Raw genomic sequence first — 11,415 nt, forward strand, 5'->3', positions numbered from 1 at the left:
GGCTGTGCTCTTTCTCAAACTCACCTCACCATTCTGCTCCCATTTATCTTGGGACAGCTCATGGACTTAGTGTTGTATGGTAGTTTTTTTCAAACCTTTACCTGCACATGGCTCACTGGGGATCTTGTTAAAATGCACTTTCTGATTTGGAAGGACTGAGGAGGAGCCTGAGTGTCTGAATTTGTCATGCCCTCCGGTGGACGCGGGTGCTGCTCTTCACAGACCGCACCCCGAACAGTAAGCTTAGGAGCTATTTCTGACAGGCAGGTCTGCTCTCTCTACCCCAGGCACTCCTGTGGCCTCCAACGCCTGCAGAGCTGCTGAGATCATATGAAAAGTGAACTGGGGCGCTGGCCAGAGGGGAAGCACCTAAGGGCAGGGATTTCTGTACGTTTTGTTCCCAGTTGTATGGTCAGAGCCTAGAATTGTCCTTGGCACACAGAGGTGCTCAGTAATTACCTGTAGAGTGAATGTCTTCCCAGGGAAACTAAAAGGGCAAAGGTGCTCTTTTCCAGGCATTTTCAGAAACATTTGCTGAGCTGAGTTCTTATGAATTTGAGTTGTTGAGTTGGTCCAAGTCTTCTGCAAACTTGCCAAAATTTTAAAAAACCCACCCAAAGCATCTCTTATCTTAAACTCAAGGATCTGACTCACACAACTTACATGTAAGGCTCCACCTATAGAGACATGGCTGATTTTATTGTCCTGGGAGGCAAAAGACTAAGGATGTGAGGAAGCCAGAGTGACTGAGGGAAAGAGCTTCCTGCTGTGGCACTCAGGTTTGTAAACCACAGGGGTGCCAGCGTCTCCAGAATGAAACACTTTTTTAAGATGGGGCCAAAGCACTCCAGGCCAGGTTCAAGCACAACTAACTAAACCAGAATCACACATTTGGCCCTCGCCTTGTCTCAATGTCCTCATTGCCAATATAGGCAGGGAGCCAAATTCCTTGCTCTTGAAAGGCTGGTTGGTTTTGTTTGTTGATTAGTTTGGGTATTAGAGATCAGAAAGAGAAGCTCTTTATTCCTATAGTGACCGGTTAAGTAGGGGATCATGGAAGTCAACTCTTCTTAAATTAGGTTCCTACCTTCAAGGAACTTACAATCTTGTTAGGGAGCAAGATACTCCGTACATGAACTGTGCAGCTGTTGTAGAAGTCGAGAGAGGTTCAAATTATTTGCGTATAGAAAGGCCAGGACTCAGGAATGATTTTGGGCAGGAAAAAGATTTATTTATGGCGGGCTGGACTTGGGAGTTTTCTGTTCAAAACCGGAACAGGATTTTCAAGTTTCTTTTATAAAGGGTGGGGAGTCAAATGGTGCTTTTATGAAAGAAAAGGATTTTCTTTGTTAGTTAAGTGTTTGTCTGAGTACCAGATAGGTTTCGAATTAACATATTACCCATATTCCATCTAGATGCAAACTTGAATACACATCCTTTCTGAACATTCAGAGTCTAAAGGGCCTATATTACTTAATTGGATTTCTAGGCACACTTGGATACAGAATTGGATAATTTTGAATTCATGCACAGGCTATATTATATTTTCCTTTCGAGGCCGAGTTTAAGTTTATTTAAGCTTCGGCCACACTATTATCAGTCTCTCTGGACTGACTGGTGTGTATATAGAGTTTGCGTTGCTAAATTGTTTCCTGGTTCTGGAGTCGTTGCTATGGTTACCAAGGGCCAGGCTGTAGCTTCTCATTGTCCCATACTCCCAACTCAGGTTATCTACCAAGAGATAAACAGCCTCCCACCCATAGCCCACTTCACAGCCAGTTACCAATGGGAGGCACAATGGGTGCTTTTCAGTAACTCCTGATCTGCGGGTATGAAAGAGGCCTTCTCAGAAGAACAGAAATGAGCTGGGCCTTGAAGAAGTTGTATAAATGGAGAAGATAAGAGTGTCAGAAAGTGTGGAGATGATATTTTGCAAGCTTTGTTTGGGGGGCATTTAATAAAGTAGCCCACCTAGAATATTCTGGGGTGCAGTGGTAGAAAAGAAAATTAGAACTAGAATGGCAGGAGGCCAAAGGGATTGGACACCCCATAAGTGTCCTGGGCCCTTCAGAACCAGAGCCCAGGTGGGGCCCACACATCGTGCTGTTGGGTTCCGGCAGCCGCAGGATTGTTACAGAGAGACAGACTCCTGGAAGAAGCCAAGAAGGAGTCACTGGATTGGTTGGGAGTGAGAGGGTCCCACCACTAGGTATGGTTGTACAGTCTGTGCACTGCACAAGAATGCCTGGTCAGGAGAGCAGTGAGGTCTGAAATAAACTTTTCTTTGCCCTCACTGAGCTCTGTGCCCTGGCCTGTGGTTTCTTCTCCTAGAGGGGGCTCCCTCTATCTAGTGTTTACGAAGGTACTTGCATGGGGGGCCAAGGCCTTTTCTCCTTATGGTCAAGTCATTTTCTCAGAGCAGCCAGTTGTGTATGTTTCCAGTGTCCCCAGAGGAGGGCACTGCTGAGCTTTGCACAGGATGACAAAGCCCAGAACACACCGTTTTTCTGAGGCTGCAGTTAGAACCGGAGCAGGCCGGTTTTCTGCTCCCACTGCCTGACGGTACTAGCCGACAAATGGTCATAATTATCCACTTCAACCAAGTTCAACTAAATCTGCAAGGGCAACTCAGCTTCCAAGCAGGAAATTAGTGAGAATAGAGCATCTACAGCCCTAAAGATCCTAAAATTAGGACCAGGGGACACATGCGGTTTCGGCAGAGAGCTGCATGCTTCATAAAATATCCCATCTTTCTCCGTGGGCAGTGAGCATCATATAGAGGATTTGTAGAAATGCAGGCTCGCAGGACTGTTAGGTCCACTGCCCCTCAATAGGGACACTGCTGTGGTCCTGACACTGAAGGGCAGGAAGCACCCTGACCCCTGACACTAAAGGTCAGCAGGGTCCCCCATCCTTGTGATGACCCCAAAATTCCCCCTACATGTAAATGCCCTCCAGAGGATTGCATCATGTCTGAATGAGAACTGAGCCCTCTCTTTTTGGAAGAGGGTCATATGGCTAGAGAGAGGCAAAACAAGAATAGCACCCAGGTTAGCCACTCTTTATCACTTTTCACCAATTTCTTCCCCTCACCATGGAATGGTGCTTCTTTCCTCCAGCCTCAATCACTCACTGAGTGTCTGAATTGAGATCACAGATCATCCCTGTTCAGAGATCATTGGAGTCACATGATCCAAGGTCATCCATGACATCATAAAAGCTGAAAAGGAAAGCAGAGAGAAGAAGGTTCACTACACTGACTCTGGTCTATAACCCTCTGTTTGGCCTCTTCAGGTGTGGGGCAGATGAGCACAGATGAATGGGGAAATTGACTGGTCCTGCTGTGCTTCTCCACTGGGCTGGACCGGCAAACCACTGGCTCCAGACTAAGGTCGTGACTTGCCTCTTTGTTCACCTCCATGACAATGACTGTGTTGAATAACCTATCCTCTTGCTGGGTGACTGCTTATGGAGATGAGGGTAAAGAGGTCTCTCTGAGCAGGATAGGGAGAGGACCTGGTGGCCAGGCAGCAGCACTGACTCTGTTGCAGGAGCCTTTGGCAGAGGCTGGTGGCTTCTGCTTCTCCTCTTGCCATCATCCAGATCCCGTGCTACCCTGGGGTCCACACAGCTCCCAGCCAGTCACTGGGCTTTGAACTCATGTGCTGTGTTCTCTAGAAATATAACTCAGAAGGAGCCCTTTGATGGATGCTGGGGGCCCTTGAATTGAAAAATAGCTAAAAAGAGATTATGGTTCTTTATTTATGTTCCTTTGCTTTACTGATAAACTTAATCATATATTTATGAATTTTTAAATAACACATTACTTCACTTTGCTTGTTTGGGGCATTAGGAAAAGATCATACTTTATGCAATCTACATTTTTGTCCTGTAAATCTATGCTTGTGAAATTCATGCATGTTGAAACCCATAACTTAGTTTATTCCTTTTCACATTTTGGTACATGTCTTCCAATGCACATGTATAAGACTTTCTCTAGGTATAAATTTAGAAGTTGATTTGATAGGTCATAGAGCTTGCAGATTTTCCTTTTTAATATATAGGAGGAAACTATTTTGCAAAGTCATTATATGAATTCCACTGATACTAGCAGTGTATAAAAATTCTCTTTAATACATGCTCTCACAAATTCTTGGTATTGTCTTAATTTTCCCAATCTAGTGTGTGTAAAATAGTATCTCATTGGTCTTAGCTTTCACTTCCCCAATTAGTAAAGGATTAAAGATTTTCATATGTTTATTTGCCATCTATGTTTCCTCTTTTGTGCAATATCTATTAGAACTCTACTCCCATTTTTTATTGCGTTGTTCTGATTTGTAGAATTTAAAAATATATAATCTGGATATTGATTCTTTGTCAGTTATATCTGTTACAAATATCTTCTACCAGTTTGGAGCTTTTCACTTTCCGTGTGGTGTCTTTTGATGATATTAATGTAGTTGATTTATCAATATTTTCTCTTTTGGTCAGTTATTTTTAGTGTCTTTTTTTCTTTTTTCTGTCTTATGTTCTTTTTTCTCCTTTCTTTGGGTTTGTTTTAGCATGCAAATTGAATTGGTTCAATTGTTTTTCCACTGTCAATTTAGAATTTGGCTTTCTTAGCTCTGATAAATCTATTATAACTTGTTCATCTACTTCCCTTTTCCAGAAGTTTGTTTCTATTTTCTCTTCTTACATTCTGCCCATCCTTGTAGGTTTATGTCATTCTAAAAATGTCTTATTGTAGTTTTAAATGTTTTGGGGAAGAGAATAAAAGTAGATGCATGTGCTGACTCAACTGAAAAAAAAATTTGGCAATCACCTATCTGATATATATTTGATATCCATGACATATAAAGAGATCATATGACTCAACAATAAAAACCAAACTACCCAATTAAAAAATGGGCAAAAGACTTGAAAACACAATTGTCCAAAGAAGAAATACAAATGGTAGAGAAACACATGAAAAAATGTTCAATATCACTAGCAATTAGGGAAATGCAAATCAAAACTACAATGAGATATCAGTTCACACCTTAGACTGGCCACTATTAAAAGGTTGGATAACTAAATGTTGGAGAAGATGTGCAGAGATAGGAATGCTTATTCACTGTTGGTGGGAATGTAGAATGGCACAGCCACTGTGGAGAACTGTTTGGCAGTTTCTAAGGATGTTGAATATAGACTTGCCATGTGATCCAGCAATACCATTGCTAAGTATATACCCAGAAGAACTGAGAGCAGTGACATAAATAGACATCTACATACCAATGTTCATAGCAGCATTATTCATCATAGTCAAAAGTTAGAAACAACCCAGGTGTCCATCAACTGATGAATGGATAAATATATTGTGATGCATACACAAGATGGAATATTATGCAGCTATTAGAAGAAGTGAAATTGTGAAGCATATGACAGCATGATGAACCTGGAGGACATTATGTTGAGTGAAGCAAGCCAGATACAAAAGGACAAATACTATATGATTGAGCTACTATGAACTAAATATATTATGTAAACTAATGTAATTAATAATTAGAATATAGGGTGCTAGAAAATAGAGTGAGGGTAGAGAAAATAGCTGATGGTTAATCTGTGAAGAATTGGTTAAAAGGTTGTTTGTAAATTTTTGGAAATGAATGGAAATGGTGAGAGCACATCATGGTGTTTGTGACTTAGAGCTATTATATGGGTGTGACAGTGGTTGAAAGGGAAAGCCTAAGGACATTTATATTACTAGAAGGAAAGCTAAAAAATATAATATGGGACTGTATAACATAGTGAAACCTCATGTAAATTATGAATATGGGTGATGTTGCATATATAAGACTGTCTACAAAATATAAATACAATTAGAGAGAAGGAAACAGAATAGCAGCTATGTATGGTAGGGGAAGTATAGAGAAATCAAGAGGTGATAAGTTTTGTATATTTAGTTTTTGTTTATTATTGTTATTATTATTACTGGAATAGTGAAAATGCTCTAAAAATTATTGAAGTGCTAAATGCACAACTATGTGATTATATTGAATACCATTTATTGTACACTTTGGATGGATTTATGCTTTATTAATAAGTATCAATAAAATTGATATAATAAAAAAAGAGTAGAGAAGAAAACCATCATACATGATAAGCGCTATACAGAAATATTAAAATTGGTAGATGTAACAGTGATTAACTACTTTAAGTTGGGTGATCAGGAAAGACCTCCCCAAAAGGTAATATTTAAACAAATATTTGAATGACAAGAGAAAACCCACTTTACAGCATCAGGAATCCCCCAAGAGTTCTGCTACATTCTCTAATAGGACAGAAAGAATCCCTTTAGTGCAAGGGCAATGTTTAGTGAAGGAAGATAGACCAATATGCCAGGTCTTTGACATTGATAATTGCACTTATGAAGTTTCTTGTGTAATTGAAATTTAGTCTAGTATTATATATTGCCTAAGAGTTACCTCCTGAAAGCCTCCTTGTTGTTCAAATGTGGCCTCTCTCTAAGCCAAACTCAGCGTATAAACACACTACCTTCCCCCTGGTGTGGGACATGACTCCCAGGGATAAGCCTCCCTGGCACTGAGGGATTATTACCAAGCACCAATAGTAATGAATCTGGAAAAAGACCTTGACCAAAAGAGGGAAATGGTAAATACAAATGAATTTTTATGGCTAAGAGATTTCAAAGTGAGTTGGGAGGTCATTCCAGAAGTTAGGCTTATGCACACCTCAGCAGGATCTCATTGACTGCCACAGTAAACAGTGTCTAGAATAACAGGTTCTCAGGACACTAGAGATATTCAGACACTATAAGCAAACAGTTCAGAATTTGGCACCCTGTCAGTGGGCCTTACTTTGGAATTTATGCTCCCCAGGGTAACAGAGTTAGACTCATTTATAGGTTCTATACACATGGCTCTTCTGTCCCTTTTATTTGAACCCATAATTATCACTACACTTGATAAATATATGTCCCAGAGACTTAAATCTTGGTTTGTCCATGTGCTAATTGAGCCCTGAATTTCAGCAGAGTTGCAACACCTACTCTCCTGTTCATTGGACTCACTCAGGACAACTAACAAGGAGATGATGATGGACAATACCCATGCCAAGGAACAGAGAGTGGCTGCAACTGCAAGCAAGATAACTTCACCCATCTGCCTCATGGGATCTAAGCCCCCTCTCAGAAGCAGAGTGGGCATCACCATCCCAATATCCTTAAGACTGGGGAATAAACAATGAACTAAAGTAGACTTATTATCCTACTATAGGCTTATTATTATTCTATCAATGGAAGAAGTCTTATCATTGACGTAAAGGCAGCAGTCACCAGAGGGATCTGAGGGATGGGAGAGGGAAGAATTGGTACAATATGGGGACATTTGGGGACATTGGATTTGTACTGCATGACATTGCAGTGATGGATACAGGCCACTGTATATTTTGTCATAACTTACAAAATTGTGCAGGACAAAGTGTAAACTATAATGTAAACTGTAGTCCATGGTTAGTATCAATGCTTCAATATGGGTTCATCAATTGTAACGACTGTACCACATTAATGAAGGATGTTGTTAACATGGAAAAGTGTGGGAAGGGAAGGGAATGGGGCATATGGCATTCCTTATATTTTTTATGTAACATTTATGTAATTTAAAACTTCTTTAAAAATAAAAAAGTTAATTACTAAAAAAAACAAAGAATCCCCCAATACATAGGAAGTGCCTAGTGAAGGAGAAGAGACCATTACACTGGGTCCTTTATATTGATGGTTGTACTTATGAACCCTGTTCTTGTGAAATTGAAACTTAACCTACTATTATATTTTGTCTAAGAGTTACCTCCTGAAAGCCTTGTTGCTCAAATATGACCTCTCTCTAAGCCAAATTCAGCCTATAAATGCACTAATTTCCCCCTGGCATGGGACATGACTCCTGGGGATGAGCCTCCCTGGCACCAAGGGATTATTACCAAGTGCCAACTAGTGATGCATTTGGAAAAAAACCTTGACCAAAAGGGAGAAATATTAAATACAAATGAGTTTTTATGGCTAAGAGTTTTCAAACTGAGTCAGGAGGTCATTCCAGAGATTACACTTATGCAAGTCTCAGCAGGATCTCATTGACTGTCACAGTAAATATTGCCTCAAACAGCAGGGCTACTGAGGGCTATAGTGACATCTAGACACTATAGGCAGAGCAAACAACCTCAGGAATTTGGCACCCTGTCAGTGGGCCTTACTTTGAATTTATGCTCCCCAGGGTAACAAAATTAGATTCATTTATAATTTTCCTACTCATGGCTCTTCTGCCCCTTTTATTTGAACCTATAATTAACACTATACTTGTTACATATAAGTCCCAGAGACTTAAATCTTTCGTCTGTCCATATGCCAATTGAGACCTGAATCTCAACAGAGCTGCAACACCTACTCTCCAGATCATTGGACTAAAGTAGACTCATTATTATTCTATAATAATAATATATAATATTATTATATATTATATTATATATATTATATATATACTTATTATTCTAGCAATGGAAGAACTCTTATCATTGATGTAAAGGCAGTGGCCACCAGAGTTTCTGAGAGATGGGAGAGGGAAGAATAGCTGTAACACGGGGCATTTTTGGGACATTGGATTTGTCCTGCATGACATTGCAATGATAGATCCAGGCCATTATACATTTTGTCAAAACCTACAAATTGTACAGTGCAAAGTATAAACTATAATGTAAACCATAGTAGCAATGCTTCAGTATGGGTTTATCAACTGTAACAAATGTGCCACACTAATGAAAGATGTTAATGGGAGAAAGTGTGGGAGGGGGTGGGGTATATGTGTATTCTCTATATTTTTGATATAATATTTATGTAATCTAAATCTTTTTTAAAAATAAATAGAGAAAAATAGGTAGATGCATGTATTCAATCCACTATCTTTACCTGGAATCTATAATCATCATTTATTAATATTTCTTTCTTATTGATCATCTTTTCTCATTGTGCTATATCTAATTCCTTAAACTCTATTTTCTGCTTCACTAATTCTCTCTTCTATTGTTTAACCCATGCAATTGGCTGTATGTTAATTAATAAGATTTTTCATTCTTAAAGTGATATTTAATCCTTTTTCAAATCTACCATTTCATTTTTGATAGTCTGCCATGGCATGCTTATTACTGTGACTTCATATTCTATTTCTTTAAGAATTTTATACATAGTTATTTCACATTATATATATGATTATTCTATTCTAAAATCCTTGGAAGTCTAAATTTGTTTTGTTTTGTTTCTTCTGCCTCTTACTTGTAGTGGTTTGCTTTCTTGTGTGTTTAGTTATGTTTTTTTGAGAGTGCATATTTTGTTGAACTTATTCTGTGGAAATCCTAGGAACCCAAATTGAGGATGGTGTTCCCCAGAGAGGAATTGCATTTCCTTTTGGTGAGAGCTAGAGGGTGCTATCCTCCTGTGAAAACTTTAGTCCCTTTAATAAGTCTCAAGCTTAATCTCACCTTGCTTCTTGACTTTTGACTGTAGTTTTAATATCAAACTTTGCCAGCAGCGTAACCCTGCTCCCTGGAGGTCAGCTGACTACTCTTTGAGCTAACTACCCATCTCCACCAATCAACCTTAGTGGAGAAGGAGGGGGTCCCTTGCCTCTGCTACAGAATACCAAGGGCCAGGTGGTAGGGGTGGCTAGACTGTCTCAGAGGAAGGAGGACAGCAGTGGTGGGCAGTTCTAATATACTCCATTACCTTGTTTGGTCCACAAGCCAATTCTGTGAGGTAAGCATTATTATTCCTTTTTATGATCTCTTTTAAAAGATGAAGGAACTGAGAATTTGAGAAGTGGAGTTAACCAAAGATGCACAGCTATTAAGTGGAAAAGCCAGGATTTCTAGCCAGGTCTTCAAAGACCAGACCCTTTTCCAATATGCTAGGTGAGGGTGTGGGGGGGTGGAATATGTCCTTTTCAAGTGCTTTGGGGTCAGGACTTGCTGTTTTTCTGTTCTGATATGTAGTGTGACATTTGACAAGCTGCTCTGAGCCTCTTTTCCTCTCTTGCAAAACACCTACTTCACTCACCTCACTATTGTTAGAACCAAATTAGAAAATTGTCCTCATCTCTGAGCCTGGGCCATGGGTCTATGGTGTGATCATGGCTGGGTAGATTAGTGCTCATGTGTCATTTTCCTCCTGTGTAAAATATGGATTGTAATAGTATTTTATAGGATTGCCATGAGTATTAAATGAGATATAGTATGTAAAGCATTGGAAAGTGCCTTTACATATGAGAGGCTTGCAAAAAAACGGTAATATTTATTTTTGTTATCAGTAAATTACAGTTTAAGAGTGCTATTATGTATATTATCTCTCTAATCCCCTGTGCAATCCCACTAGGTAAATATCGTTATTCTTCTATTATGGATGCGGAAACTGAGGCATTGAGAGGTTGAACTGGTTGGTTTAAGGTCATGTGGTTAGTAAGCAAATTGCTTGATTGTAGATCCTGATTATAGATCTTAAACTCTTTGTACAATATTGTCTTACCCTCTCAGGTGTCAAGCATCTTTTCACTCACTGGCAGTAAAAAATCCTTTACTGAAGAAAAGAAAGATTACTGACCTCAACATGTTAAAAGCAAAAACAACAACAACAACAACAATAAAAAATTAGGAGAAAATCTAACTGATCATCAATAGAGGATAGCCAAACAAGAGTATATCCTTTAGTACATTCATAAGATTGAATATGAGGCTGAAACTAAAAATAATGTACGGAAATATATATTTAAGAAAGATGAAGATTATTCACAATATAGTAAATGGAAATAGCTAATTAAAATATATAGTATGCACCATTTTGTTCCATTTTCAAAACTGAATGGGAAGAGAGACTCTGAAATATTAGTAATTACTGTATCTAAATAGTGGGACTATAGATTTTTTTTTTCATTCCTTTATGCTGATCTGTATTTTCTAAATTTAAGAGATTTTAAAATTTAAATTAGAAAAGATTGGGATTCAATCATTTTAATGTACAAATTACTGAAACCAACTTAAAGGGGTACCAACTTCTTGTCAGGGAGTTTGCCTTTTGCAAACATCCAAAGCATAATGTATTACAATGAGGATCATATTGATTTTGAGAAACTGACCGAGCATGGCAGGATATTGAGCATCTCTGACCCCTAAGGCACAAAATGCCTATAGTCCCGACGAACATTCATGTGGCTGCCTGCTCACACACAGTAAGAAAACAAATCAGCCTCACATTTTTCCCCCATAGGCAGGGGAGTACCTTGTATATACAAGAGAATCTCTGAGCTGCCATAGTGAAACTATGACAGGCATTGTTGAAAAGCTAATGGAGGATTCCTAGATCCACTGAGGTACAAGTTTTTG

At 39.1% G+C, this 11,415-nt stretch overlaps 1 long non-coding RNA gene across 1 annotated transcript; it reads left to right on the forward strand.

Moving 5' to 3' along the window:
• Positions 1-2,810: 2,810 nt before the first annotated feature.
• Positions 2,811-7,256, forward strand: LOC131279906 (uncharacterized). Its single transcript, XR_009187404.1, has 2 exons — positions 2,811-3,391; positions 7,034-7,256. It is a non-coding gene; the product is annotated as an uncharacterized lncRNA (long non-coding RNA).
• The last annotated feature ends 4,159 nt before the right edge of the window (positions 7,257-11,415 follow it).

Source organism: Dasypus novemcinctus, chromosome 9 (assembly GCF_030445035.2).
Source record: "Dasypus novemcinctus isolate mDasNov1 chromosome 9, mDasNov1.1.hap2, whole genome shotgun sequence".
NCBI classification, from domain to species: Eukaryota; Metazoa; Chordata; class Mammalia; order Cingulata; family Dasypodidae; genus Dasypus; species Dasypus novemcinctus.